Source organism: Callithrix jacchus, chromosome 9 (genome assembly GCF_049354715.1).
Source record: "Callithrix jacchus isolate 240 chromosome 9, calJac240_pri, whole genome shotgun sequence".
Classification (NCBI taxonomy): Eukaryota; Metazoa; Chordata; class Mammalia; order Primates; family Cebidae; genus Callithrix; species Callithrix jacchus.
In genome coordinates, this window is record NC_133510.1 from 40,318,004 (window position 1) to 40,325,597 (window position 7,594).

The 7,594-nt window shown below is 44.4% G+C and overlaps 1 pseudogene; it reads left to right on the forward strand.

Moving 5' to 3' along the window:
* Positions 1 to 3,943: 3,943 nt before the first annotated feature.
* LOC118144634 (U6 spliceosomal RNA) lies at positions 3,944 to 4,041 on the forward strand (annotated as a pseudogene).
* Positions 4,042 to 7,594: the final 3,553 nt, after the last annotated feature.

The following is a 7,594-nucleotide window of genomic DNA, read 5'->3' on the forward strand; positions in this document are numbered from 1 at the left end:
ATCATGCCACTGCACTCCAGCCTGGCAACAGAGCAAGACTGTCTCAAAAAAAAAACAAAACGTATTGAGTTTCCAAAGGTAAGGAAATGCTTATGATATACAAAATTGAATACACAGTAAGATTTCAATTAAATTTTAAAATAGAAGGATTAGAAATAAATATACAAATATTAGTATGATCTTAGGCTGGGAGCGTGGCTCATGTCTATAATCCCAGCACTTTGGGAGGCCGAGGTGGGCGTTATCACCTGAGGTCAGGAGTTCGAGACCAGCCTGGCCAACATGGTGAAACCCTGTCTCTATTAACAGTACCAAAAATCACAGCCAGGCGTAGTGGTGGGCACCTGTAATCCCAGCTACTCAGGAGTCTGAGACAGGAGAATCACTTGAACATGGGAGGCAGAGTTTGCAGTGAGCCGAGATCACACCATTGCACTCCAGCCTGAGCAACAAGAGCAAAACTTCACCTCAAAAATAATAATAATGACTTTAGATTAGAGTATTTATTTATAACTCAGGACCACAGTATAAACAGGCTTCAGGAGTCCATGAACCCCTTTGAAATTAAATGTAGTATTTAGTGTTTATATATTTTTCTGGGGAGATCCACAGTTTTCATCAAGTTCCAAAGGAATCATTTGCAGTGACTCGTGGTGAGCAGAAAAAGGAAAACAAATTCCAAAAGGGAACCATGACCCCAAAATAAGTAAGATAATTCTGTTCCTCCTTCTTTATGTTTTGCTGTTTTTATTTTTATTTATTTATGTTGAGACAGAGTCTCACTCTGTCATCCAGGCTAGAGGGCAGTGGCATGATCTCAACTCACTGTAGCCTCTGCCTCCCAGGTTCAAGTGATTCTCATGCTTCAGCCTCTTGAGTATCTGGAATCATACCCCCATGCCCAGCTAATTCTTTGTATTTTCAGTAGAGATGGGGTTTCGCTATGTTGGCCTGGATGGTCTTGAACTCCTGGCCTCAAGTGTTCCTCCTGCCTCAGCCTCCCAAAGTGCTGGGATTACAGATGTGAGCCACTGTGCCCAGATACATTTTCCTGTTTTAAAACTTTCCACAAAAAGAAAAAAAACACACACAAAAAAAAAAAAAAAAAGAAAGAAAGAAAAAACTTTCCACAAAATATGAAGCTAGGCGTAGCACTTTGGCAGTCCAAGGCAAGGAGGGCTACTTCAGGCCAAGTTTAACATCAGCCTGGGCAACAGAATAAGAACCCATCCATCTCCCTCCGCACGAATGCATGTATGTGTTTGAGACAGGGTCTCTACTCAGGCTGGAGAACAGTGTCATGAACACAGCTCACTGCAATCCCGAGCTCAAGCAATCCTCCCACCTCAGCCTCCTGAGTAGCTGGGACCACAGACACACGCCACCAAGCCCTGTTAATTATTTGTATTTTTATTAGAGATGGAGTCTTGCCATGTTGTCCAGGCTGGTCTCAAACTCCAGATTGCGGGCTCAAGCAATCTACCTGTTTTGGCCTCTCAAACTACTGGGATTACAGGTGTGAGCCACCAAACTTGGCCCCCATTTCTAATTTTTAAAATAAAATAAATTTAAATGACCTAAATACTAAGATGTTTCCTCAAAACATTTTTATCATCTTGAAACATAAGGGTTTTAGTTTGTCTTAAATAACCCCAACTCTTATCCACACTGGAGGATCAAGATTTCATACTGGGTCCAGCCAACGAGGAAGGAATAGCAGCAGGAAACCAAGGCTGCCAGTGCCATTCCACAAATATACTGTGTTCCCATCACAGAAGAACTTCACTAGGAGGATTCTATGTCTAAGCTAAAAAGTAGGTGCCAAATTCTAGAGTTGTTAGGCCATCCCTGATTTTAAAAAACAACAAAAAAAAGCCGGGCTTGGTGACTCACGCCTGTAGTAATCCCAGCACTTTGGGAGGCCGAGATCGAGACCATCATGACCAACATGGTGAAACCCTGTCTCTACTAAAAAAAAAAAAATACAAAAATCAGCCGAGTGTGGTGGCATGTGCTTGTAGTCCCAGCAGCTTGGGAGGCTGAGGCAGAAGAATCTCTTGAACCTGAAGGTGGAGGTTGCAATGAGCCGAGATTGCACCACTGCACTCCAGCCTGGTGTCAGAGCGAGACTCTGTCTCCAAAAAAAAAAACTTCGAATAAAATGAAGTAGGCTAAATCATACACTAAGAAAATGGAGCTAATACAGCAATCACAGATCCTAACTAATACTAGAGTACATCTCTCATCCCAATATTCCTTCTACTCTAATTCTCACCCAGGTCTATAAAGAGGAAGTAATAAGAATATATGAATGGCAAATATCAGTGAGACTAATTAAAAAAAAATATATTTTTTTTGAGACAGGGTCTCCCTTTGTCACCCAGGCTGGAGTAGTGGTGGGATCACAGCTCACTGCTGTACTGACATCCCAGACTCAAGCAATCCTCCCACCTCAGCCTCCCAAGTTGCTGGGAATACAGAAGCACATCACCACACTCAGCTGACGTTTTTTTTTTTTTCTTTGAGAAACAAGGTCTCACCATGTTGCCCAGGTTCTGAAAATTGACTGTTTATTAGAAAACCTGGAAAACTGGCCAGGTGCAGTGGCTCATGACTGTAATCCAGCACTGTGGGAGGCCGAGGTGGGCGGATCACCTGAGGTGAGGAGTTTGAGATCAGCCTGGCCAACATGGCAAAACCCCATCTCTACTGAAAACATAAAAATTAGCTGAGAACGGCGGCGCATGCCTGTAATCCCAGCTACTCGGGAGACTAAGGCAGGAGAATCGCTTCAACCCAGGAGGCGGAGGTTGCAATGAGTCAACATCCCGCCATTGCACTCCAGCCTGGGCAACAAGAGTGAAACTTCGACCAAAAAAAAAAAGACCTCAAATCCATAAAGTGTTCCAACTTATTTTCTGATTAAAATGCAAGAGGCCGGGTGCAATAGCTCATGCCTGTAATCCCAGCACTTTGGGAGGCAGAGACAGGTGAATCACAAGGTCGAGTTTGAGACCAGCCTGGCCAACATGGTGAAACTTTGACTCAACTAAAAATACAAAGGGCGTGAGGGCAGGTGCCTGTAATCCCAGCTACTCAGGAGGCTGAGGCAGCAGAATCACTTGAAACCAGAAGGCGGAGGTTACAGTGAGCCAAGATCACCCCACTGCACTCCAGTCTGAACAATAAAGCTAAAACCCCATCTCCAAAAAAAAAAAGGGCAAGAAAATCGGCTGGGCGTAATGACTCACCCTCCTAATCCTAGCACTTTGGGAGAGCCAGGTGGGTAGATCACCTGAGGTCAGTAGTTAGAGACCAGCATGGCCAACATGGTGAAACCTTGTCTCTACTAAAAGTGCGAAAATTAACAAGGCATGGTGGCGTGCACTTGCAGTTCTAGCTACTCGGGAGGCTGAGGCACACGAATCGCTTGACCCCAGGAAACAGATGTTGCAATGAGCTGAAATTGCGCCACCATACTACAGCCTGGGCGACAGAGGGCGACTCTATCTCAAAAAAAAAAAAAGGCAAAAACAACCGTAGTTAGCAATAAAAAAAAATTTCTTATAATCATTTTTCATCTCTACCCCCAAAAAGTCTGGGATCAACAAGGAAATCACAATTATATCTACCTAAGAGAAGTAAAAGGAAAGGTATAATTATGGAAAAGGAAATAATTTATTTGTCAATGTCTGATATTCTTAAAATAATTGATTTTTTTTTACTATAGTTGATTTGAACAAATACCTAAGCATCTACCACAATTGCATGTCCTAAAAAGTCATTCAAAATACGGCGGTACTGTGACTACCCAAACTTATACTCTATTGTCCTCTATAGATTAGCTCCACGAGATTAAGTCAGTCCAATTCCAAAGTCCCTCAAAAATAATTCTCACATATGCCTTTGATAATGAAGCTATTCTCTGTTAAAATGGCATTCTGTGCTCACTTCTGCAGCATACACACTAAGAACATACAGAGATCAGCATGGCCCCTGCACAAGGATGACATGCAAATTCATGAAGCATTTTGTTTTTTTAGTAATAAACAAAATTTTTTAAAAAATGCTGTTTTCTCTCCCAAGCCCATTATCAATATGTAATCTTTTTTTTTTTTTTTTTTGTTTTCTGAGATGGAGTCTCACTCTGTCACCCAGGCTGGACTGCTGTGGTGTAATCTCAGCTCACCACAACCTCTGCTTCCTGGGTTCAAGCGATTCTTCTGCCTCAGCCTCCTGAGTAGCTGGGACTGCAGGTGCACACCACCACACCTGGCTAATTTTTTTTTGTATTTTTAGTAGAGATGGGGTTTCGCCATATTGGTCAGGCTGGTCTTGAACTCTTTCCTCTGTTGCCCAGGCTGGAGTGCAGTGGCACGATATCAGCACATTGCAAACTCCGTCTCCCAGGCTCAAGCAATCCTCCTTTCTCAGCCTCCCAAATAGCTGGGACTACAGGTGCACACCACCATACCTGGCTAATTTTTGTAGTTTTAGTAGAGATGGGTTTTGACCATGTTGGCCAGGCTAGTCTCGAAATCCTGACCTTAGGAGGTAATCCACCCACCTCAGCTTCCAAAGTGCTGGGATTGCAAGTGTGAACCACCATGCCTGACCCTAGAGATTACTTAAGTGGTTGTGATCAGAACGCTGGCTGAAATATGGTCAGTAAACACTATTTTAATGAGATCTTAGATAAAAATGAAGAACAAGGTACATGCCAGATGTCAGCCAGAACTCTCCTATATGAGGTATCCATCAGCTCCTGCTGGGAGTTATCTCCCAGTCAGGATACATGGGGTCAGGGAGCCACTAGAGACAGTCTGACCCTTATGGGAGCTCAAGCAAAAAAACAAAACAAAACAAAAAAACAAAAATTAGTCTCTCAAAAGGAGTGTAAAAAAAAAATAGGAAGAAGGTATTGTAAACTGTAGGAAAGGCCAGCATTTTGTAAAGTGGCAAAGAACTTGGCCGAGTTTTATTCGTGTTCTAATGCTTTATTGAAGGGAGAACTTGCAAGGGATGAACTAGGAGATTTGGCAGAAGTATCTAAACAAAATGTTGAGGATGCTGCTTGCTTTCTCTTGATTGCTTATAGTAAACTGTGAGGAGAAAGAAACAACCTAAAGACAGAATTTATAATAAAAGGAAAGCAGAACTTAAAGATTTGAAAAATTCATAGCCTTCCCACATTGTAAAAACATGTTTGGAAGAAAACATTGAGTAACTGTTGGATAAGAAGATTCACACGGCTAGTAAGAAACCCAAATGCTATTTATCAGGATAGTAAAAGCATGTCCCTGAAGGCATTTCAGAGATTATTGATGCTGTCTCTCTCATTACAGGCCCAGAGTTCTGACCTGATGGACAGAACTATGTCAAAAGAAGGGTCTTGGGTGCCTACATGAGACCTTAGCATTCACTGCCCCATGCTGCCTCAGGTCTCTGCTCCCTGAATTCTGGTGCAACACTCCATGGCCACCCCAGCTGTGTCTCAAACAAGGTCCAAGTGCAGTTTAGGTTGCCACTCTGGAGAGCACAAGCAATAAACCTTGGCAATATCCATACAGTGCTAACTGTGCAAGCACACAGAGTCCAAGAGTTTTGGAAGCATGGCTCTCTCCATCTAGATTTCAAAGGATGCCTCAAAGAGCCTTGAGGCCCAGGCAGAGAGCTTCCATGACACAGGGACACAGCAGAGAGCCCCACTAGGGCAGAGTTTAGTGAAGCCATGGGGGCAGAGTTGCCTTAACACCCCCGAACTCTGGAGCCACGGGCATGCAATGCCAGCCTGGGAGAGCCACAGGAAAGTGACTCCGATCCCTGAGAGCTACAGCATGGGCTATGGCCAGCAAAGCCATGGTAACAGGGCTACCTAGGGCTTTGGGGGCCAGTGCATACCCCAGCTTGTCTGGAAGGCAGGACATAGAGTCAAAGATTATTCTTGGCTGGGTGCAGTGGCTCACGCCTGTAATCCCAGCACTTTGGGAGGCTGAGGCAGGCGGATCACAAGGTTGGGAGTTTGAGACCAGCCTGACCAACATGGTGAAACCCCTGTCTCTACTAAAAATGCAAAAGAATTAGCTGGGCATGGTGGCACACGCCTGTAATCCCACCTACTTGGGAGGCTGAGGCAGGGTAATTGCTTGAACCAGGGAGGTGGAGGTTGCAGTGAGCCAAGATCATGCCACTGCACTCTAGCCTGGGTGACAGAGCAAGACTCTGTCTCAAAAAATAAAAATAGGCCGGGTGTGGTGGCTCACACCTATAATCCCAGTACTTTGAGAGGCCAAGGTGGGTGGATCACGAGGTCAAGAGATCGAGATGATCCTGGTCAACAAGGGGAAACCTCGTATCTACTAAAAATACAAAAATTAGCTGGGCATGGTGGTGTGCGCCTGTAGTCCCAGCTACTCGGGAGGCTGAGGCAGGAGAATTGCTTGAACCCAGGAGGCAGAGGTTGTGGTGAGCCGAGATCGTGCCATTGCACTCCAGTCTGGGTAACAACAGCGAAACTCCGTCTCAAATAAATAAATAAATAAAATAAAAATAAACAAAGATTATTCTCAAGCCTCAAGATTTAACATTGTTTGCCTTGTTGACTTTTACACTTACTTGGGACGTGTTAACCCTTCTTTCTTGCTGATTTCTCCCTTTTGGAATGGGAAAGTCTATCTTATGCCTGTCCTGCCATTGTATTTTGGCAGCACATAAATTTGTTTGATTTCGCAGACTCACAGCTAGAGAGCAATTTGCCTCAGGATGAATTATACCTTGAGTCTGATTCATATATTTATTAACTGATATTTAGGTGAGACTTTGTACTTAGATTTGAAAGTTGACGCTGGAACAAATTATGACTTTGGGGGCTATTGGGATGGAATAAATGCATTTTGTATGTGAGAAGGACAAGAGTTTTGCGGGGCTGGGGGTGGAATGCTATGGTTTAAATATGTGTCACTCCAGAATTCATATGTTGGATCTTAAACCCCAATGTGATAGTTTTTTGTTTTTTTTTTTGAGACAGAGTCTTGCTCTGTTGCCCAGGCTAGAGTGCAGTGGCGCGATCTTGGCTCACTGCAACATCCACCCCCAGGTTCAAGTGATTCTCCTGCCTCAGCCTCCCAAGTAGCTGGGATTACAGGCACCTGCCACTGTGCCTGGCTGATTTTTGTATATTTAGGAGAGTCAGGGTTTCACTATCTTGGCCAGGATGGTCTTGAACTCCTGACCTCCTGATCCAACTGTCTCAGCCTCCCAAAGTGCTGGGATTGCAGGTGTGAGCCACCATGCCCAGCCCCAATGTGCTGCTATTAACAGGTGTTACCTGTAGAGTGATTAAGTCATGAGAACAGAAGACTCATGAGTGGATTAGTGACTTTATATAAAGGTTGAAGAGGCTGGGCACCGTGGCTCATGCCTTTAATCCCAGCAGTTTGGGAGGCCGAGGCGGTGGGCAGTGGGGGGGATCACAAGATCAGGAGTTCAAGACCAGCCTGGCCAACATGGTGAAACCCTGTCTGTATGAAAAATACCAAAATTAGGCCGGGCACAGTGGCTCACGCCTGTAATTCCAGCACTTTGGGAGGCTGAG